The sequence below is a fragment of the Equus quagga genome, chromosome 3 (assembly GCF_021613505.1).
Source record: "Equus quagga isolate Etosha38 chromosome 3, UCLA_HA_Equagga_1.0, whole genome shotgun sequence".
NCBI lineage: Eukaryota > Metazoa > Chordata > Mammalia > Perissodactyla > Equidae > Equus > Equus quagga.
In genome coordinates this window covers 15,705,866-15,730,955 of record NC_060269.1, presented here as the reverse complement: position 1 = coordinate 15,730,955, position 25,090 = coordinate 15,705,866, and the positions used below count along the sequence as shown (strand labels likewise).

Genomic DNA, 25,090 nt, shown 5'->3' with positions numbered 1-25,090 from the left:
ATTTAATATTGCGAACCTGTGAAGTAGACAGGTACTGTTTTCATTTTATAAAGAACCTGATATTGGTTAAACAGATTGCTACGAATGTAACAAGTGGCTGAGCTAGGCTTCAAAATCATATGAGTGTGACTTGAAAGCCCATGCTCTTTCTACTTTACCATTTGCTTATTTAAAATCTTTTCAGATAATAGTATTAATATTTGCCATTTTTTAATATCAAATACATTCCAGGTTCTTTTCTATGTACTGAATAAACATTATTATTAATCTGTGGAATAACCTTGGAAGAGAGAAACTCTATCCCTGTTTTACAGATGATTAAACTATGACCCAGAGAGGACAAGTAATATGCCAAAGACAAAACAGCTAGTAAGTGGCAGAGCTGGCTTCAAATTCAGGTATGCCTGATGTCAACCCACTGCTCTTTATGCTATGCCATAACTCCTTATTTGGTATGTATTTTAAGAGATTTTATTTATAAACGGGTATCTCAACTTCCTTGTATGTCTTTCTGTATTTTCTGTTTATCTGAGACGTATAAATTCTGACATACTCATTCAATAACACAAGTAAATAGTATTGACATAAGTTCTAAGACATTGGTTGACCCACTGGTTCTTCTTTCTTTATCCTCTAATATAACAGATACTAACAAAACAAATCCAGTAGACACTATTAATTTGTCCTTTTAAAAACATTTGCCACTGTCAACATCCACTTCTAACTACCCACACTTTTTATAATATTTCTGATGGATGGACTACTATAATCAATAGTCAATTCCTTACGTTAAAGAGAAAAATTGCTTATCGATAACTTACAAAAGGTTCTGATATATGGAGTTAATGGAATCTGTTTACCAGTCCCATTTACATGTGGCAGACTTTTCATGTATTTGAAGACAGTGCTCCAGTTTCTTACAAGTTTCCTTTATCATAAATTAGACCTCTCAAAATACTTCAGTTATTCTTCCTGTGTGTCACGGTTCCCAAATCTTTCCACACCTGGATCACACTCTTATGGACACAGTCCAGTATCTTTTCTCAGCCCTCTGGAGTAACAGAATAAGGACGTTGTCATCTCTTTGAGATGACAGCCCTTCGAATAACTGAAGCTGCCTATCACACCTCTCCTTCAGCCTTTTTTCCCTCCTGATTAATCAGGAACTCACAGTTTGCAGACCCTAGTCCCTCCCTCCCACCCAAATGCCGATTACTCTCTTTTGGATTCACCTTGGCTTGCCAGTGTTTCTCTTTGAATTTGGTGATTCAAATGTAAACTGATCAGCACACAACAAGTGAGACACTTTTTTCCTTCATACACTACAATGTCACTCACATATATCCTTCTCTTCTTTTGATTTAGTTTAACTTCTTGTCTTAAATTCCTCTCCTAAAGAACTTCCATACCCCTTTATCCCAGCCTGTAGTTTCTGCCTCTTATAATCCAGCCTGAGCACTGATTAATCTCCCTAAAATCTCATAAGAGTATCTTTCTTCTACTCAGAAAGTATGTCTCTCCATTGCCTACCAAAGTCTGAACTCTTCCCAGGTGTGATTTCAGCTTACTTGCCCAGCTTTATTAGCCAATGATCTCCTAATGCTGAACCATGCAAATTAAAATATTCACTACTCTCCTAATACGTTCCTCGCTTTCATGTCTATGTCCCTTGCCTAGAGTGTAAGTTCCATATGGAATCCCTACCTACTCCTCTCCTCTGCTTCCTGAAATATCACCCTTTTCCCCAAGACTTAGTGTAATTATTATCTCTTAGTCACCCCTGCTGGAAGCAGTCTGTCCTTCCTAGATGTTCTTGACTGTCTTTTTAGAGCATTAACGTTTCCTTGTCCTCAAATTAGTTGTATGTCTCAAGTCTCCATTAGATTCTAATTCTGAGGCTAGAAAATATATCTTATTAAGCCAATAGTCATGGTAAAACAAACTTTATAGCTAGCATATGATATAAATTGCCATCATCTAATCAATCAATCAAGTCAACAATGATTTAGTGACCACCTGTTATATACCAAGCACTGTGCTAAGTTTTTGGGATACGAATCTGAAGAGAAATGGCCCTTACCGGCAAGGAGTAGGCAATATAATGAGAGAACTGAAATATTTTTAAAAAAAGGAAAGAGAGAATGAGAGAGAGTTACTTTATGCATAGAAGAAGCTCAAATATCTGCTGGAGGTAGTCAGGAGATCCGATTCTTAAAGAATGAGTAGGAATTGAGCAAGCAGACGAATAGGAAAGCAATTTCTTGTTCACAGCAATATCACAGAGGTGATAAAATACACTGTCAGAGATTAGAGAATCTTGCAGGAAGAAGAAATGTCAAGGAAGATACTGCAGAATGAGAGGTTATCCCAGAATACTACCGAAGGAAGCCTGATGCTTGGAAAGGGTAGTATTTACATTAGTAGCCTTAGGTGACTAGCAGTGAGGGATGAGCTGATGTAAAGGTGATAATGCAAGAAGCTAGCCACAGTAATTTGTGTTGTCTGTGTTTTCAGGAAGAGGTGTGTCTTTATTTTGCCTGCAGTAAAACTGACGACTATGGGCAAGTTTGTACTCCACCCAAAGTGAATCATTTTTTTTAAGGATGTAACTGAATGTTGTGTTTTAGCATTCAGTTTACTGGTGAGAGTAACTTAAAATCTGATGTAAATAACTACTGGCTTCTCTACTACCATGTGTGGGATTTGGATTTTTCTCAGTGAAGTAGCACAACTTGGTAAAATAGAAAAAAGTCAATCATCACACTACTTTTGCTTCTCCAGAGAGTACTTGTGGAAAAAAACAAAACAAAAACACGATTTTTGGCAGATTATAATTATTCACACTCTTATTAGATTCATCTTCTTAAAACACTGTTTACTTCATTTTGCTCCTTTTTCAGAGGCTCACTATTACTTATAAAATAAGGTTCAAAAGCTTTAGACTGGCACTCAATCCTTTAACTTGTCTTCTAAATCCTAGGAGTCTCAAAGATTTTGAGAGTTGCTCTCCCATTTAAGTTGTTAAGCCTTGATTTCTAATAAATTGCCCCTATTCACGAGTGACCAGAACCAAGAGGCTGAGGCTCAGGACCAAGGGCTCTGGTCTGAGCCCGTTCCTCACTCTCTCCAACCTCCAGTCCTACGTGCTACAGCCTTGCAGTTATTCTCCATTGCTTCCCAGACAGGTCTTTGCTTTGGCCCGGCTCATCCACTCTGTACCCCGGTTCTACTTGGCACTCCTGCCTCCATTATGCTTCCTCTCTTCAGACAGGTCTTTCCTAACCAAGTACCTCCTATATTTCCATGATTCTAAGCACATTTCTTCATCCTTTAACACTACAGAAATCAATATGTGTCTTGCAATCAATGCACATCATAGCTTAATTGACTGCATTTTCTTTCTTAGTAACCTATAAAGTAATAGTTGCCTTATAATCAATGGCATCTTGATGGTAACACTTAGCTCCTATGTGTCCAAAATACTCCTCCAAAGAATCATGACTATTTTATCAAAACTGCAATTGAGCAAGTAATGAGACTTAAAAGTAACATTTGGTAGCTTCTAAATGCATCAGAGTATCAGATCAAAAATTTGTCAAAACCTTTACAAAAGAAAACTAATACGTTATCTGCAAATCCTTCAGAATTAGTTCCTCAGATCCACTTAACAGCTATAATCAAATAACAAAGACACACTTTTGGTGGGGCATGATTTACTGGGAATTCAAAAATGATTTGATTAGAATTATCCTTCATAACAAAATGTAATGGACAGAACACTGGACTAGGAGTCAATAATGTTCTCTGATCCATGTTACCTCATCTGAAAATGAGAGACTTAGACACAATTTAAGTCTCTTTCAACATTTATCCTCTGTGGTTTTCACTATTGATATTTGGACAAAGATCACCTTTATTGATAGAAAAAAAATGGATTCTAAAATCTAGGACACTATTGTAAATTTAGCAGCTGAATTTGAGCCTTGTTTTGAGTTATAGGAATCTGCCCTACTCTTGAGTAGCAAGTGATGAGACATTTTGGCACTTGCAACCTAGCATTCTTTCCTTTTCTTGCTGACTTCCTTCCTCTGATTGCTGCAGACAGGTTGGAGCAAGTAACGCTCTCTTTAGGAGAGATTTATTGTGCTCAAATGTTCCTTCTGTATTTTCCTCCACTGACATGATGCAACAATAAGCATGTTTATATACTGCCTATGTATTCTGTATTCCTTGACATGAACTTCTTTGGGTAGCCACTACATAATAGGTATTACCACACCCGGAACTTCACTTGTCAAGAGAGAAACGAAATACTGAAAAGATGTTTTATTCATCTCTACTATTGTTATGCCTCAATAAATCAACAGCTTAGTAAACTCTGGTCTTTATACTGACGGTTATATAAAATTGCATTGATGTAAAACCTGTAAGTATCCTCTCCCCTCACCCCTCACGCACACACACATAAACACAACCTTTGCTCTGAAATGCCTGAGATTCACCTTTGATTGCAAGTACGTTGTTACAGCCTAATTCCAATAGGATTCCCAAACTTTTAAATGTCCAAAAGAATATCGAACAACCTGATCTGAGATTCAGCTTTATTATTTTCTCTGCCAAAAGTGATCTGGGGCAAGTCATTTTATTTTCTCAAAGTTTTAACGATGACATGTGTAACGTGAGGATTTGGATTGTCAGTGGTTTTCAACCTATATTCTGCCTCAACACACCAGAGATGATCTTACTCAGTCTCATTACTCACAGAAGCACACCACCCTGTAACACTGCAGTGAGAGGTGAGGGTGAGGGGGTATGTGTGTGAGTGCGTCTGCAAAAGGGCTTCCAGGTATATCTGCCAAATTTAGATCAGTGGGTGTATTTACGGGGGTAGTCACTCTAATCCCTTTTTAATTCCACTCCCATTGCTATAGACTAATTAGCTCAAAGGTCCTTTCCAGCATCAGTTTCTGTGACTCTATAAACACAAAGGACTCTTTCAACAATAACACATTTCATTATTTAAGTTGGATAGGTTTTGCTCTTTCTACATTGACAGTTTTTTCTTTCAGCAATTTAAAGGTATCATTCCACTGTCTCCTAGCTTGCATTGTTTCTGACAAGAAGTTAGTGTTAATTCCTGTGTCCCTATATTTAACAAGGTTTGTATTTTTTCTGCTTGACTGCTTTTAAGGTTTTCTTTTTATCATTGGTTTTCAACTTCATTATGATACACCCTGGTGTGGTTTTCTTGTGCTTATCTTGCTTGATTTTCTTTGTGCTTGCTTATTATACTTATTCTTAGAGCTACTTTAATCTGTTGGGTTTATTTTTTATAATCAAATCTGAACAAATTTTGGCCTTATTTTTTCAAATATGTTTTCTCTGATCTTCTTCCCACTCCAACCCCAGGAATTCAACTTCATCTATGTTAAACCACCTAATAATGTCCCACAGGTCACCGAAGCTCTGTTTTTTTGTATATTTGTTTGTGTGTGTGGTTTTGTTTTCTTTTGCCTTTTTCTCTCTGTGCTTCAGTTTGAATGGGTTCATTTACCAATAGATTGATATATTTACAGGTCTTTCTTTTGCAGTATCCAATCTGCTGTTAAACCCATTCAGTGACTGCTTCATGTCAGATTTTGTATTTTTTAGATCTGTAAGTTTCATTTGGTTATTTTTTCAAGAAATAAGACTTTTGCCTCTGGGAAGTACTAAGATAAAGTATCTTAAGTTTGTCTCTGTCTCATACTCCCTAGAGTGATTTATTTGGATGCTGAGACTTGAGTAGAGTCATGCATAACTGAACTCTGCACAAGCACACTCAGTCCCCCAGCTTTCCTCCCTTTCCGTCCTCCTAGGACCAAAGTCTCATCCAACTATCAGACAGTCTTCAAGATAATTGTTATTAGCAAGGTATTTTTTAAATAGCTTCATGTCATTGTAAGTAAATACATGATTAGCCCTCACAAATAGAATTTAACAATATTAATAACACAGGAAGCTATCATATCTGTGATGGATTAAAAGTGGCTGAAAAATTTTCCCACTCCTCTCTTTGAGAGGTTGAATCTATTCTCTTCCTATTCAATCTGGGCTAGCCCTGTGAGATGCTCTCACCAAAACACATGCAAAAAAATTAGGTAAAGTGACACAATATAACTTCAGAGCTAGGCCCTCAGAGATCTGCAGCTTTTGCTTTTCTGGACTTGAAATGCTTCATCTTAGAACCTGGCTGCCACGCTGTTAGAAGCTCATGCTTGTAGAGAGGCCATTTGGAAGAGTTCCAAGGTGCTCCAAGAGAATGTTCCAGATAAGCCAAACATATGGGTGAGCTGTTGTGAACATTCTAGGCCAGTTAAGCCTCCATTTAAAAGCAGAAGCCAGGAGTGGGCTCAACTGCCCACTCAGACAAGGGGAGAGCTAATAAGTGTCTGAACGATAAAAGAACAAATAAAAGGAAAATACGGGACATTTCTTTGATAGTAAAACACGTATGCGGTTACTATTGTGATGATTAAATAATTTAACATACGTAAAATATTTAAGAGCCAGCCCTGGTGGTCTAGTGGTTAACGTTCGGTGATTTCACTGCTATGGCTCAGGTTTGTTTTCCCGTCAAGGAACCACACCACCCCATCTGTTGGTTGTCATACTGTGGCAGTTGGGTGTTGCTGTGATGCTGAAAGCTGTGCGACTGGTATTTCAAATACCAGCAGGGTCATCCATGGTGGGCAGAGCTTCCAGACTAAAACAGACTAGGAAGAAGCACCTGGCTACCCACTTCTGAAAAAATTGGCCATGAAAACCCTACGAATAGCAGTGGAGCATTGTCTGACATTGCGCCGCAAGGTGTGAAGATGCGGCAAAAAGACCAGGCAGGGTTCTGCTCTGCTGCACACAGGGGCGCTAGGAGTTGGAATCAGCTCAATGGCACTAACAACAACAACGAAATTTAAGACAGTGCCTGACACATTGTTAGTGTTCAATAAATGTTAGCTATTATAATTACTCTCAAAGAAATATCCCTAGTCTCCCTATTATTTTATCCATCAGATATCTGCTATCCCCTCGTCTGAGTGGGCAATTTGGCTAATTGTAGCTTCCTCTTTCAAATGTGCCTGTGCACATCCATCGAAGCATAGAGTAGAAAGCATTCTAGCTACCAGTACCCATTTCCCTTAAAAAATGGTGGGGATTATATATTTTAAGTGGCTGCTGTATTACTTCATTCATACTTTACTTGTAACTCAGTTAAATGAGCAGTATCAAAATTATTCTAGTTAAAAGCTTTTATTTTAAAAAAGCATTAAAAATATTTCCTAAAATAATGCTTAGGGAATTTAACATTTTAAAATATTTGCTGGATGATTAAAATCACATTGGTTAGGCTTCCACATCATTGACATGGAAGCACATTTCCACTTGTAAAAACCAGTGGTTATTTATTTTATTTTGTGTGTGAGACAGATGGGATAAGCACTGTTGAAGATTGCTAAGTCATATCAGACTCCTGTGAAGAAGAGAGAGTATTTGCATATTTTGATGTACCTGCATACTCTTCAGGTATGCCTGCCTATCCCCCTTTAAATATACAATGGATTAGAAAAGGCTAGGGTGGTATCAGTGGACCAGCCAACTCAAGTCTAGTTACTATAGAAATAAAAGTCATTTATTTTGGCAGAAAGTTGAAGGAGTCAAGCTATATAGCTAATGGCACATATTAAAATATAGTAAGGCAGTTGCTACAGGCTAGCTAGGGATTAACTCCATTATCTTTTGCTATATCTGCATTCTGATCCATTCACCCTTCTCGCTGACCTGCTTCCAAAAATCATTTTACAACCATTCACTCTTCACCACTCCCTGGAAAAGTTTCACTGTTTAATTTTAAAAGCATCTCTCTCTAGCTACACCTCCCTCCCTTTCTCCAAAAATGTAGAGTTCTGGTCTGAATCAGTGTGCACATGTAGCTCTTAGTAGTGCTAAAAAGGAACTGTATGTACTTAAAAAAGAAAATTGAGATTCTTGCCTTCTCTCACGTATCTATGTTTAAATAGTTGTAAAGGATGTAATTTCTAGAGTACTATAAATATTAAGATTTTAAAATAAGACCTATACATCAACTCTTTCTAATGTATTCAATAGATTTCAGACCACAGTGATTTAATACTACTATCCATTTAAAGATTAGCTTTGAGAAACTTTACACTGCTTTTTTTCCTCCTTAAATTTGTATTTCCATTCCACTACCCCAAAAAAATTTCCTTCCTTCACTGATTATCTTGTAATAATTCTCGGAAATGGAAATATGTATATACATTAATTTTTTTAAAATTTCACATGAACATAAGGTTCTAAGAACTAAATTTCTTCTGGATTGAATTAGCACTACAATTACTTATGTATAGTCATACATATTAAAGACTTGGGGGAAATATCAAGCAAAACAAGTTAAAGTTTATTGGAAATTCATTTCTTAATGAGATAGATGGAATGATCTTATTAGTCTCCTTCTCCCCAGTGAATTCTCATAAACATGTGACTATTACTTATTGCTAGGATTCAATTATTTTTCAGTTCTATTTCAATTTTTTTTTGTAGCATAAAGTACAGAGAGACTTTGTTCACATAAATAGGTAGGTAAGAATAAAAGAAATTTTGTTACAGTAACATCCCTCAATTCTTTGAAATTTGAGTTATATATGAGAAAAGATAATAAATGACAACTGAAAGTCCTTTTTCACTGTAACTTCTGAGAAAATGAGAGTGAAAAGGCAAAGAGTAATCATTATGACCTCCAGAGCACACTTAAAAAACTGGTGCTTCCACTCTCTCAAACCTGTTATCTCTTGTTTGGTGCCTCAGAGGTTTACAGAGAGGAGTTTGGGAAGGAGAAATCATCACTTTCATCACAAATGGATTCCCAGGCAGATAAGTTTTAGGCACTGAAGATCTGGAAACGGATTTCCTTAAACTATCATTCCTATGTATTCCCTGCATCCCCACATGTGGAGTCTCCTGACTGAAAGAAATTAAAGAAATTAAATTCTGCAAGATTGGTCATATAGCGTTTAAGGGTCAGAGTCAAGATAAATGAAGAGTGAAATTATAACAAATATATAATATTAGTAAAACAAGATCAAGTTTTTATAAAATGTTATCTATCTTAGAGCTTTCAGATAAAAGGAAGAAAACACAGCTGAGGACAGACAAAGGTCTACAACTGCAGGTCTGTGTTCGGGAGAGATTTGTTCAAGGTCCTAGGATCAGTGTGACATGACAGCAGAACAGAGCTGTCTTAGCAGCTCCTCAGCATACCTCTAGCAACTGCAACCACTTCAAACCCTGTGCGCTTCACTTGGGATGTAATAATGACGTAAAAATTAGAGATTTGGTATCTATCCCTTGTGACTGGAAAGAATAAAAACATTAGGGCCCTAATTTAAATAACACAATGGTTCTCAAATATGATCAGATGACAACGCATCTGGAAATCAAAGTGTTTGTTTCGTTTGATATTGGAACTCTTTTTCCAACTTATCATGATCTGTTCACGTTACCTATAATGTCTATTATCAAGTAAACAGCTTAATTTTGAATTCCATTACTATGCTTATTTTTCAATGTAAATGTCTAAAGTTAATGTCTACAGACTCTCCCTAAAAGGAACCCTATCACAGTTTCACCTCCTTTGGTCTCTAAGCGCCACCTCTTCTTACCCCTCTTGACCCACAACTGCTGAAATATTAATATTACCTGGCGTTTCTTGGCTTCTATATTCTCTAATACTATCTATATATTTCATCACTTCCTCCTGGATATACTTTTCTTGCCAGGGTGCATGCTCCAAGAGCTCTTTTAGAGGGGGTCTTTGTGTAGTAAGCTTTCAAAGATCTTGTATACTAGAAAATATCCTTCCTTCTCTCTCACATTTAAACGACAGTTTAGCTGGGTAAAATTTTAGGTTCAAAATTGTTTTCCTTCAAGATTTTAAAGATGTCATTTCAGTTCCCCCTTGCATCTGGCGGTGTTGAGAAATCTAATGTCAGTCTGATTCATGTTTCTCTATAGGTTATGTGTTTTTCCCCACCTGAAAGCTTTTAGAGTTTTTCTTAGCTTTGATGTTCTAATACTTAAGTACAATAAGTCTAAATGTAGGTTTTCTTCCTATCTATACTCTTCAGTTCTTTCTGAAGTCTTTAATTTTAATTGCTATATCTTTCTTTAGTTCCAGAAAATTCTCAGTTATTAATTAAACATTTCCTCCCCTCAGTTTACTTCTTGTCTCTTCTTCTGAGACTTCTAGTAGATGAACGACAACGTGTCTACTTCTATCATTCATATTTCTTGCCTTTTCTTACAGTCTTCCTATCTCATTATCTTTTCCTGATGTGTCTAGAAGAATTTCTGGACTTGATTTTCCAAATAATGACTTCATTCTTTGGCTGTATCCATTCTGCTGTTTAACTCATCTGTTTTTTTGTTTTTTAGTAAAAACGGTATTTTTTCAAATCCAATATATCCAGTTGGTTATAATAATATTTGCTCTTTCTTTACAAATCCAATTTCTTTCCTTATCTTCTCTCAGGATATCTATTATAGTTATTTATTTATTTATTTTTTGGTGAGGAAGACTGGCCCTGAGCTAACATCTGTTGCCAATATTCTTCTTTTTGCTTGAGGAAGATTGTCACTGAGCTATTGTGTGCCAATCTTTATTTTGTTTATGAGACACTGCCACAGCATGGCTTGAAGAGCTATGTGTAGGTCTACACCCAAGATCTGAATCCAGGAACCCCAGGCCGCCGAAGTGGAGCACAAGAACTTAACCACTATGCCACCAGGCCAGACCCACTATTACAGTTATTTTAAGTTCATCTTCTGTCTGTAATTGGTTTTCCTTATTTTATTCTGTTGTGACCCTTAGCTGCCTAAGCAAGTAATTTCTGCTTGGGTAGAGGCGCCCTGGCTTGTGCTTTCCAAATGAGTTTTAAAGGGTCCCTCTGACGTCACAGACTAGATTCAATCACTCCCTGTTTTTACTTTCCAACTCCACCTCCCACCTCCCCATGACCTCTGTCCACCAGCAAATCTCTTCAGACCTCCACTCTAGGCATTTTCACTATTAGAGGCTTTCCTGCTTCTATAATAGCTGCCTAGTCCACAGTGTGAGAGGAGTTGAGAGAGCTGAGATGCCTGAACTTATTGCTAACACAAATCTCCCACCCAAGACAGGCTCCCATACTGTCCTGTTAACTATTGTTCTGCCTCTAGCTGCAACTAGTCTGTTACTTTCCTGCCTTACACTAAAGACACAGCGCACGATTACTAGGGCATTGTGCAGGAGAGAGAAGGGCTCAATGAGAAAACTCTCTCTTGGCATACTATTCCTGGTATATGGCTCCTGACTTTCTCCTACAGGAGACAGCTGCTGAAAGGTAGGCTAAGATCATCTCTGAGGTCTCTTTTAGGTCTAACATTTCGTGGTTCTAAAATTGAGAAAATTTTCTCTCTTTTTTCAATTTTCTTTTTGACACTGCACTGATTTGCTCTGAAATTATTTCTTATTAGACTCTGAAGTACTTATACAATTAGCAATGGCATTCTGAATTTTCATGCACTAGCAAGAAAAAACAACAGTTTAGGTAAGCTCACACCTCATGTTATGGGTCATATTTTAAATTTCTCCTTCAATTTTTATTATGTAAATCCTTGTTTGTTTGTTTTTAGGACCTGGGGCTGTGAGGGGCCATGGGAATCTGTACAACAGGTCATACCCATAAACACTGGGGTTTATGAACGCTGCTGGAACAATTAACGTATAACATAGAAAGATACAACCCTCAGTAACTTCTACATGATGTTTTTTCAAACCAGAAACCCTTGGTTATTTTCTAACTTAACAGGAACAATTTCCTTTACAAAATGAAAATTTAAAAAACAGCAAATATATCTTTTTCTACTGACATTTATCTTGTATGTCAGCAGGATTCTAGATACTAAAATTGCATTACTCCTATACAAATATGTCAAACATTTCTAGCCTGGGACCTTTCTAATCTGCTCTGAAGCACTGCTAAATCATTAAGCGTAATTCATATGCAATCTCCAAAACAAAACAAAAAAAATAAGGATTAAGAAATACTGTATAAAACATACTTGAAGTTAAATTATTGCTAATTAAGTCTAAAAAAATTTAGTAGTTCAATCTTCAGTCATTAGAACGCCACTCTTAAAGAGATATATTATTTTTTAAACCAATATATCAAATGGATATATCTCACTGGGGATCAAATCGATAAAATGAGAAAATTGCCAAAGAATTTGGGAAGATTAAATGAGATAATAAAAGTCTCAGTGAACTCATGTACACAGTGAACTCTCAAGAAATGGTACTAATGTTTTTCATTTTTCGTTGTCAGTATAATTGTTTGGAAGTTATTAAAATCATTGGCTTTGGATTCAAACATAACTAATACTAATCCATCCACTACTATCTAATATTAATCCATCCACTACTAACGATTAACTTTGTGGAAGCTTTTAAACTCTGTAAGCTTCAGATTCCTTTCTTTGTAAAAGAAAGAGAGAATGTAAAATGTTTGGGGTATTAACAAATTGAAAGTACATGATTTGCTGCTATTAGATGTGTGGTACCACCAAATGTTCAATTTGTCATTGAGTTTTACTTGAAGAACTCCTTACGTCACTAAGAAGATTAAATAAAGAAACTGCAGCCACCTTCAAGGCTCCTATATCTATCATACTCTGTATGGTCCTCTTCCCTGATTTAGCCCCAGCTCAGTTTCATTAAAGAACTGGGCAACTGAGTAGAAGAGCTGGCATATGTATGAAAGCTCTGTCAGTGTGGTTAGATAAAATTATTCCCCAAATTGAGATAAGAGAATAGGTAAGAGAAGTAAGAGAAAATGTCAGAATAATTTATTAATTATTTGTTAAAAATTAATAGGCACCAGGAATACCACAAGAAAGGGTAAATCTCTGCCTTTTAGGAGCCTGTAATTTAGGGACAAATAACAATTAAAAGCCATATACATTAAATGTTCAGCAGACACTCTAAATAGTATGTTCTACAAGAGACTGAAATAAATTACTCAAGGCTGGGAAAATATCTACTTTCAATGCATTTTCTAAGCAAGTCCCACTTTTCCACAGGTCCATCTACTGATACGAGAAGCCAAAACTGATAGATTTTTAAACATTATATATAAAAAAGAAGAATACAAGGACATTCAGAACTATTCAAAAACTAGTATGAGCAATTTCACCAAATAACCAAGAAACAGGGTTTAAGTCCCTATGAGTCAGGAAAAATTTTACACAACAGGTCAGGTGTGGACATATTTTTATCCCAGTGGAGCTTTTCTTTTGTTTTAAAAACTGACTATAAAAACAAGTATTTCTTTCTCCTTATTGAAAGAAACAGTTCTGCTTTTAATCATATCTACACTTAAGACAGGTTAAAGAAAGGAGAGAAACATCCCTTTATAATTATGGAGATTTATAATTACTGTGTAGTTTACAACAGTCTTGCTTACAAGGCATCCTCCTTTCTCAACTAAAGCTGGGATCTCTTTAGATATTATTAAGTTATTTACTGGCTTCCCTTGCATCTGGCACCCAGTGCAGGACATATATATAAAACTATAATCTGGCCTCAGATAATAACAGAACAAAAGCAAGGAAAGCATAATTGGCATTACTATATTACATACAGCATGTGAGTAATTTGAATTAGATAACTTATATAGCTTATCTTTAAATTAGTTGAAATTTGCTGAGCAAAACAGAAAAATATCTGTTAGTAAAAGTATTAAATAGTAAATGAAACCCACAGATAAATAGAGCTAAAGAGTTGTGAAGATGTGGTCTTTCCAAAATTTCCATGATATCTATGAGGCAGTATAATAAGAGCAAAATAACGTCAGTGATTCCTAGAGTAACTAGAAGAACTGTCAACCCTATTGGCCTGGATTACACTTGAGCTCTTCCACTGGTTTACTACTTGCCTGCTGGTAAATTGTCTAACACTTTCCTTCAGTCTTTCCATTTGTAAAAAGGCGATAATTGCCACTAACTAACTGCACAGTATGTCTTGGCAAATTAATTAAGACAAACGGTCTGAAACTACTGGTGAGAGAGAGTAAACTAGTCTCTTTCTTGGGGGGGGGGGGGCAAATAGGACAAAGTTTAATTCCTGAGAAGATACATATTTATAAAATGTACCTTCTTGACTTGAACAGATTAAAGTAACATCAAAGAGTAATAAGAGTTTTTATTTTCAAAGTACTTTGATTAAACATATTTATTATTAAAATCAATAGTAGCCAATATTTGTGGCTGGATTTAGGTACCAAAAAAACCCCAGAAGATTCAGTAATAAACATTCCTAAAACCTGAATATTCACATAATTTTTATGACTGTCAAATTAATATTTTTAACTCTCTTACTACCTCTGATTTTCAGTATAACATATATGAGAATTGCAGGATTAATTATAATTTTCAAAACCCGTGACCTTTGGTTTATTTACTACCACAGAATAAATTTACCATGCATTTTCAGTTGCGTTGGTAAAAGTTTTTACTACAGATACACAGGTCCTTATAGTTTTCCCATAATAACTATCAAAGATTTTCATCATTAGTGGGCATAATTACAACAAGCTGGAGTCAGCTAACTACTCTGAAAAATAATATGCCTATATAAAACAGGTCATCTATTGGCATTTAAGGGAAAGACCATTTACTTCATCTGAATGAGCTCTTCATTGCCCAACGACTGTTGAAATTGTCTTGACTCATCATGGAATTGAAATCAAAAATGTATGTCTAGTTATGGTGCTAGAGAATGGCAGAAAATTTAGCCCAGGAAACTTAATTTAAGATACTATCAAAATTTTATGACAGTAAGGTTTCCATATATGTATATATAATTACTCTTTTTAAAATAATTTCAAGTGAAATGCATGCTTATTGCAGAAAACTTAGAAAACAGGGAAATACATACATATTTATTTCTATAGATAATCACTTTTAACATTTGAACATATATATCTTTTCATGTTTTTTTCTATAAACAAAGGTATACGCATACACAAAAATGCACATATATCAGGTTTATTTTTTAGAGTTTATACTGGAAATTTCTAGGCAAAATGAAGGGCTGATTCTCTCCCTCCTATTCATGAACAATATCTATGTGACTGAATAAAACGTGGCCACGTGCAGGTTCAAATATGAAGTGCAGTCTATTTACTAAGGAACACAATAGAGATAAAATGAAATTAAGTTTCCGAAAGTATTCATTAAAAGAGAGTGAGGCATTTACAACTTCAAATTTTAAATCATTTAAAAAATTATTTGCAAAATGACATGAGAGGGTTTTATGAATCTGGTAGCTCCACGTTTACATGTAAAATTAGCATAAATCATCTAATTCTACCAACTCGTAGGGTTATAAAGGCTAACTAAGATAATGATTATTAAAAGTTCTACACAAATTGGAGTCATAATTTTTATTAACAGCCCATTGTCAAGATTCTACTTACTAATTTGTAATTGGTCTGGTTTCTGCATATGAACCTAAATGTGTGTAATTACAAGTGTTATTTTGTTCACAACAGTCATTGAAAATATTTGTCTCTGGTAAAATGGAAAAATTAACACTGTCATAAAAGACAAAAATACACCTGTACTGAATTCAGAGACTATCCAAATGATTATAAATGGTCTTCATTCCTTGAGACTACCAGTTGCTTAACTCCTCAATTTTCTATCAGTCCAAAAAGGATTCCACTATACACTGCAATCATTCTCCAGCTAAGTGCTTCTCAAACTTTAATGTGCATATGAATTATCAGAGGACCTTGTCAAGATGCAGAATACTTAGACCATCAGTCTTTTCCAGAACATATTAGTACTGCAAAATTTCAGACTCTACCCTAGACATATAAGTGATTGTAAGCCTATTAAAGTTTGAGAATCACTGCCTAATCATCCCATTTAATTCCCTTTCCTGTACGTGGCAAAACTCAGTTCCAGTCAATGTAACTGTCTTCATTTTACACAACTACAACTGACAACTAGGTACCGATAAAGAAAAATCTCAACAAAATTTTCTCCAATCTCATGGATCCTTAACCTTGCCCAGCATTCCAATTTCCTTGGATAGTTCTTTCATTTTCTTCAGAAGTTATTTCAACCTTCTCCATTCTCCTCAAATCCCTAACCTGACCACTTTCCTTTCTTATTCTGAGCAGTTGACCTAGCCTCCTATGTCACAGAAGAAACAAAAGACATTATATGGGAACTTTCTTAACTTCCTGACATAAACTTACAAACGCTAACTTTACATAGTCTCTTTCTTCTGAATCTAAATTCCTCCATCTACATGGTTTATTCTGCACTCTTTATAGACTTTTCTTCTTTTGCCCCCCTTAAATACTGGACTGCACCTCTTTTTTTTTCCTATTCAATCTTTTTTTTCCACCTTCTACACACTTACCCTGGGGGATATTATGCATTCCAATGGCTTCAATTATCACTAAAATGCTGAGTCTTAAAAATGTATCATCAGCTCAGCTGAGCTAAGGATCCAATCACTATTAAATATTTTAACACCTTAAACTCAACATATCTCATGCAGAACTCTGTCTTTCCCCAAAAATATATTAAAACTGTATTTTTGTTTCCCCTCTCTCAGTGAAATACACCACCATCCAACAAGTTCTCAAGACCAGGACTGGCTACCTAACTTGCAAGGCTGAGTGCAAAATGAAAAAGTGGGGTCCTTGTTCAAAAATTAAGAATTTCAAGATGACGACAATAACATTAAACCAATGGGCTGTCCCTTCTGGGTACAAGGCCCTGTGCAGCTGCACAGATTGCATGCCCATGAAGCTGGCCCTGTCAAAATAGAAACATGGCCAATATCTAATGAACCATCATGTCCCATATATTCTAGTCTGAAGGATCTCTCGAAGCCAATTATTATTATTTTTTTCAACCTTGTTTGAAACTAGCCCACATGCTTTATACTAGACTACAAGCGCCATGAGGCCAGCTTCAGCATTACTTTTCCTCCTTTTACGACCACCAAGACCACTGTTCAGATCCGATGGGAAAGGGAACTGGAGGAGTCGAAGCCAATTATTTCCTTTCACCCTACCTTCACCACTCCCTGATTTAGGCTACTGATTCTCTTCCTAGACTACTGAAAAGTCACTCTTACCAACAGACCCTCACTGTCCATCCTCTGACTACAATCAGAGAATTCTAAAAGAGAAATCTCATTACGTCACTCCCTGCTCCCAGGATAAAATAAAAATTCCTTGCCATGGCATTCAAAGACTCTTATGATTAGGTCTTGGATTATCTCTTCAGCCTCACTTCTGCCATTCTCATCTTCCCCTCTATGTCCTAACCACATTGAACTACAAATGCATCACGAGCTCTCTCCACTTTAGGCCTTTCCACATGATGTAACTCTCTTTCTGAAACATCCCATTTCTTCCTCACCCCATCACTTCTAGCCCTCTTACCAGGGTCATTCTAAGAAACTTCTCCTTTTTCCCCAAATCTAGTTTTACCGTTCTCTTTACTGTACCTCCTTCCCCTTGGAGTTCTCTGTACTTCTGCCATCACAGAATTTAGCAGACTTTATCATACTTCCCTGTTTGTAACCACCACTGAACTGTATGCCCCTTTAGAAGAGATTCTATCCACTTACTTGCTCTTGTATTCCCAGCACCTGGCATTGTGCATACTAATGCCCCAAATATTTTTAGTTGGCAAAAAAACAAAAGTCAAAATGTTGAAAATATTTTATCAAAGGGAAAGTACAATTAGGAATCTCATAAAAATATGAACTTTCTGGCAATAGAACTGTCACACATATCTCATAAATTTGATGTTCAACTTTGTACATTACACATAGGTTATCATTTCGGGGGGAGTCATTATACTACATAAATACGGGGAAGGACCTTAGCTTTCCAAGAGCACAAGTAATTTTCAAAAAGAATACATTTATATTAGCTTACCAGATTAAGATATCAATGATATGATATTATAATGAATACATGTAGATGATCTATTACATATAAATCAACCACATTTAATAATGTATTTCAACACCACAATGAAGACAATTGCCATGAGGAATTTTTCACGGCCTCCTACCTTAATCAAATATAAACTGAGGCAAACAAAAAAAGTAGAATAACAAATGATATTTATTAAATATTGTTTTAAGTTATTTCACATTTATTACTGATTTAATCCTCACAACTCTCTGGAGTAGGTACTATTGTTAATTCCTTTTTACAGGTGAAAAAAATAGAGTCACACAGATTCAATAATTTGCCTAAGGTCATACACATGGCAGGTGATGGAACTGCGATTCAAACTCATGGCTCAAGTCCATGCTCTTAACCATCATATATCAAGCTGTAGCAGTTTAGATTCAATCAACGAACAAACAAAAAATTTTAAATTGCCATGCAAAAATGGCTCCCTTAATGATACTTACTGATATGCTAAAAACAGATGCCAACAATGTCACAGCTAACAGTGTCTATAACGAAGTGATTTCTACTTCAACTCACAAATGTCATTGTTAATAAGATACCATGGAGTGCTTGTATGAAAAATAATACTGAACACCTCCACTCATGAAAAACTTTTCAGCTGCAAATATATATATTTTTGTCTTTCAAGTAAATTAAAACCTTGTAAACAAGAAGCAGATACTTCTTTGATTTGACTGGTACCTGCCACAGGGCAAGCTTAGATGATAAATATCACTTACCACAGTATTATATACTCAGAAAATTTTCAGATCAATGATAAAGGAATACATTGGAACTGACTTTACTTTCAGTACATGGAATTAGGTCGATTACTCAACTTTCCACTCAACAGCCATCAACAGATTTTCTCAATGCCTTTAAATCCATCGCCAGCACCTCCCAAGGTAAGTAGCAACCCTATCAACCTGTTAGGATTCTTTAAAGGCCATCAAAAATCCCTGACTTCTGGGAAGAATATCCAAAGGAACAAAAGTAACATTCCTTGTAGAGTCATTTAGTATCTGTTAGATCATGGATAAGTTACTTAAGCTTACTAAGCCTGTCCCCTTATCCACAAAATAGTATGAAAAATACCTACCTTAACTGCTTTATAGTGCCGACTGAAATGGGACAGTATACACAAACTACTCAGCCTGGCACATAGAAAATGATTTTTAAAAAATTAGAAATACATATAAAGTAATGTGTGTTTATCCTTTCCTAACTATTCTGACTTTCCATAATCTTTGTGTTCTCTGAACTGTAACATTTACTATATTACACCGCTTAGCAACATGTATCAAAAGCCTCTAGCCTCCTTTTTCCCCAGGCATAAATTTTCACATAAATTCATTCATTCAACATTGGTGGGAGTGCTTTCTATACTAGACAGAAAGTCTGAGCTAAAGGACATAGGATGAAAAAAATATAGTTCGTACAAAGCATCAGTAGTGTTTCTGGTGAGGCTTGACTTTCTAAACATACTTTCAGGTTAAAGACGACAACAACAACAATTATTTACGCCTATCCCTGGATGAAGCCAGGTTTAGGTTCAAAAGTTTTTTCTTTTCTCCTCCATTCAGAAATTTTAAAATCCTATTGGTCTTTCACACTCTGAGAAATGAATTCTTTACATTTCTACAGAGTGGGAGACTAACTTAAATGCATACAATGCAAATTTGTTAACATAACACTTTCTATTTTCCCATAGTAATACTTAAACTGCCTTCTTTAACCTCTTGTTCTTATTCCAAGCAGAGTCATAAATTGAATAAAGTTCTAATTTGAAGGGATGGTTCAATTTTTGTTTTATGTTTTAGTAGTAGGATGAAGATAATATAAATATTTTGGAAATGGGGAATGTTCCTAGAATAAAGATGAAAAGCTTAAATCTTCATCATGTTCATTTGGAGCTCATGAGTTCCATGCAGTTCTATCAGAAGTGCTATGCAGATGTTGACTAAGATTAGAAAAGACAGAAAGATACAGATGGTAATTTTACTCAGTATATATTATAGATTATATTGGCAAATGTGTATAGGCACAAGTGTATGAAGCAGATCATACGGTGTGGGTAAGAAGGGGAAAGGAAACTTGTTGGAGGGTCAATATTGAGCAATAGAAAGGCTAAATAAGAACCTCAGAGAAAATAAGATATTATGTGGACAATGAATGACAGGTGCTTCAATCTGCAGTCTTCCTGTTTCTAGCTTAACACTTGCTAGTCTACCCCTCTCCAAACAGACTAATCAATCCCAGCCAATTGAAAAATACAAAAAGGTTAGTCTCCAATTTTAAGTAATCAGAATATTCTATTTAGGTATTTGTCAAAAAACTGGAAAAGACCCTAAGAAGCTCAGTTCCTGACAATGGATGAGGACCATATATATGCAACCTCTGCAGATTCCTTGAGATTTCAGAAACTTCTGTGCAGAAGAGTGTAGAGGAAGGGGCATAGATATGACATGCACTACCCATCACACTGTGAAAGAAGAAGTAGATATTACCAAGTCCCCCACAGGAATACTTAGAGTTTCTGTACAATTCATTTATAGTGAAGACTATTGACAAATTGTTGATGTAATCTGCATAACAGGAGGAAATTTTTCAACATTACCATTAAAAGAGAAAAATAAAAGAAGGGAAGGTATAACAACTTAAAATTTTAAGTGTTAAAGTCAGGTATTAGGGTCAGCCCCAGGGCTGAGTGGTTACGTTCGTGTGCTCCACTTTGGCGGCCCAGGGTTCACTGGTTTGGATCCTGGGCGCGGACCTACACACCGCTCATCAAGCCATGTTGTGATGGCATCCCACATAGAGGAACTAGAATGACTTGCAACTAGGATATACAACTATGTACTGGGGCTTTGGGAAGAAAAAAAAAAAAAGTAGAAGATTGGCAACAAATGTTAGCTCAGGGCCAAACTTCATACCAAAAAAAGTATACCTTTTAAAAAAATAAACAAAGTCAGGAATTTATCCACGATATTCTAATCTTTTTTTTTTTTCTGGAGAAAATAGTAATAAATTAATAGCTGTTGTGTTATTCTAATCTTTTTTTTTTTCTGGAGAAAATAGTAATAAATTAATAGCTGTTGTGTCTCAAGGGCTCATTTTGTAAAAGGTTCTAAGCCAAATGATTCATATGAGTTATTTCATGTAAACCTCCAACATTTGTGCAAAGGAGGTAGTTTTTCCATTTTCTAGATAAGCAAACAGTGCCTCATATCACACTGTAAAGCAAAATAGAATCCAAATCCAGTTTCAAATGATTTAAGACCCATTTATACTGTAGATTATTTTAAGGGAAAAATAGAAAAAGCAGCTATGCCATCCTGTATTATGTAAAAAGGGCTTATCATAATTGCTCTTGGTTTTTCAGCTGTTGGAAGATTAATGTTGGGAAAGGGCATCTAAAGAACTACCATTCTCCTAAAATAACGGCCACAAGAATGGAGTGAAGTTTATGGCAGACTATCAAAGTTAATATATCTATATAATAAGCTGTTTTAGGCTGATATTAAATCAACATACACATAGATTCCCTAGAAAAGTCATAATCTAAAAATTAAATTACTCATATATGTAATTTAAAAATTAAAATATATCTGCTTTATCTAAATGCTAACATCTATCTGACGCGATCTACGTTGAATATACTCATTTACATGACAAATGTTCAATAGGACTTAAGAGTACCAAGAACCACTCTAGACTAGTCTATGGATGAAAGGTGCTCTCTGCCCTTGTAACTACAAAGGATGCATGCATGCATATATAGATGCATGCATATATAAATTCATTCTTTCACCCTTACATGTCATAAATGAGTAACTCTATATAACAGGCATTTTCTGTATGCTACTCAGTGCTAGTCAGTATCTAAACGTTATTAAAAACTTTATAATAATGAAGATACTTACTGCTAAACAGGCAACCTCTCTTGTCACATTCCGCACAAACATATAACCTATATTCACTGTCTAGTCTCCCAACTGCATCTATATAACACTAAATAAAGGAGAAGAATCCAAGAAGTTTTGGATGATGGGAGGAGACAAAACATCTATTCATTCAAATAGTCTGCCTAAAGTTCAAAGGACAATACTGCTGAATCTTCAAATACATTTCTCTCCTTTTTAGGAGAGGCTATGTTTGCTACAAAGAAAGCATCAAGTTATTATACCATGTTATTAAGTTCCTAATGTCCAACTTTCACATACGATGGGATAAGTGGGGTTCACATGTTAAACACAGGACCTGTATTATTCATTCGTACTCCTACTTCTAACTTCAGACTAGATTTATATGACTTGGGACAAAATCTGACGTTTTTCTTTGTGAAACCATTTTGAATTATTTTCCAAAAGAAGAAAAAATACAGAAGACCAAAAACACACATAAAATTCATAGGATCAAAGGTAATTTTCAATAATTATTCTCAAAATTGAAATCTCAAGTTTGCATTTATGCTAAATGATTAAATCTGGAATATCTTTTTTTTTTTTTTTTTTGAGGAAAATTAGCCCTGAGCTAACATCTGCCACCAATCCTCCTTTTTTCACGGAGGAAGATTGGCCTGAGCTAACATCTGTGCCCACCTTCCACTATTTTTTTTTTTTTAAAGATTTTATTTTTTCCTTTTTCTCCCCAAAGCCCCCCAGTACACAGTTGTATATTCTTCGTTGTGGGTCCTTCTAGTTGTGGCATGTGGGACGCTGCCTCAGCGTGGTCTGATGAGCAGTGCCATGTCCGCGCCCAGGATTCGAACCAACGAAACACTGGGCTGCATGCAGCGGAGCGCGCGAACTTAACCACTCGGCCACAGGGCCAGCCCCGCACCTTCCACTATTTTATATGTGGGATGCCTACCACAGGGTGGCTTGACGAGCGGTGCTAGGTCCATGCCTGGGATCAGAAGCCCTGAACCCCAGGCTGCTGGAGTGGAGCACGCGAATTTAACCACTATGCCAATGGGCCAGCCCCAAGAATATCTTTTCATGCTTGCCAATTCAATTGAAAATTGAAAAAAGATCAGAAATTATCTTTCCCAACTTCCTAATCAATACAGCAGACATTTAGCATAATTAACCCTTCTTTAAAACACCTAGAATAACAGGCAGCTCAATGCCTCCCAGAACAAGCAAGTATATTGGTGAACAATTTTAATTCACTGGAAAATTATTCCATTTGTTTTGCTAGAATCTCTTTTTAATGCTGTCTCTTCTACAGAATGGACTTTTAAATATATGAAGGCAATAACTGTATCTGCACATAGTCTTCTATCCTCCAGAGTAAAAACATGCTCTGGTCCATATCTGCTTTGTCTAAAATTATTTACAAACCATGAAATCCCAAAATTGTATATTATATTCTAGATGTGATATGACCAGGACAGAGCACCAAGAAACTATTAATTCAGGCAATCTGGATGCTATAACTAATGCAATCTAAAATGACATGAGAATTTTTTTAGTAGGCTCATGAAAATGTTACCATACTAAATGTGAGCTCAAATTTCCATGTACCACCAAATAAATAAAATATTTTTCATTCTATGTGTTTACTTTGGTGAACTTAAATGTAAAAGTTCAGATTTATTTTCAGTAAACTTCATATTAGGGGAAGAATGTTGCTAGTAATGTTAGGATTATTCTTCATACTACCATGAATATCAAGATTAATATCTTATTAAGGTTTATAAAACAGGATATACATTTAGAGCAATGTGATAATCAGCAATCCACTTTAAAAATGAGGAAGTATCCAAAGGACTAATTTTAACAGATTAAAATAAGAATGAAATTTAACGCTCCATTTTTTAATTTAGAGATTTATAACGCCTCTGGCATTGCAAGAAAAAAACAGCTTAAAAAAACAAACCCATCCTCTGAGGAAGCTGTTATGACACAGAAAAGGTGTGGAGCTCTGATTCAGTAAATGAGCCTAAACCATCACCTTATATCAATCATGTAGAAGACCATTTGCATTATTTCCATTGTGACGGAAGACTGTAAGTAAAAGAGGGAAATCCGAATTTTAAGTACCAAATTCATTAAAACATGTAACTGCAACACTTCCAATCGCTGAAACTGGAAGCAAATTCTATTTTAAAAATAATAATAATATGAGTGGTTGACAAAAGACGGATTTCCTCACTTAGTCATCCTCCTGTATTAACAGCTTAATTTCCTACCTGTCATTTACTCAACTAAATGCTAGATGTTCTGTGAACAAGTTGGTTTACTTTGTTAACAGAGACTAAAGGGAAAAAAAGAAATATAGTATGGTATTTCTTTTCCTAAAACAATTACCAAAACGTTAGCCTTCATGAGCTATGCCAAAGAAAAGGGTAAATTCCATGATTCAGCAATGACCTGTCAGCTGATTTTGATTATTTGTCTATTCCTGTGGGATTTTTGATGCCCTGAACAATCCACCTGTGACTTACTACAGCATTCTAGAGAGTAGTCAACACAGGGCTAACAGAGTGGGGCTATTATTTGGACACACAAATCTGACATCTTGATGGCAATGAACAGGACAAATTATCTTGTTTCATGCTTGGTATGTCTTGACAAGAAGGGATAATTGAGTTCTACAACTTTCGCCCTATCTCTACTGGCTATCTTTTTGCGGGCACAGTATTTTATTTTATTTATTATTATTATTATTTTTTATTGCAGTAACATTGGTTCATAACATTATATAAATTTCCGGTGTACATCATTATATTTCCCTCTAAATTTGAACCTATTCAACTCTAGTATCCTAGGAAACGTGAATCTTACTTTTGTTATTATTATTCATTAATAGTCTAAAATATAGCTCCCAATCTGTGGGTTACAGATTCTGGTACTTGGAGATCCTATATGAATACCAAGTATTTACCTAAAAAAAAAACAAATAATATACTTTGCACATATACATGATATTATTTTTCAAATATATGTATATGCTGTTGTAATTAGAAAAACAGAAAATCATTTAAAAGTGTT

The 25,090-nt window shown here is 35.6% G+C and overlaps 1 protein-coding gene and 1 non-coding gene across 3 annotated transcripts in view; both read right to left on the bottom strand.

Moving 5' to 3' along the window:
- Window positions 1–25,090, bottom strand: part of SPATA5 (spermatogenesis associated 5) — a 307,772-nt gene that overhangs the window by 146,320 nt on the left and 136,362 nt on the right. The window lies entirely within an intron of this gene.
- Window positions 17,030–17,162, bottom strand: LOC124237719 (small nucleolar RNA SNORA61). Its single transcript, XR_006888102.1, has one exon. It is a non-coding gene; the product is annotated as a small nucleolar RNA SNORA61 (small nucleolar RNA).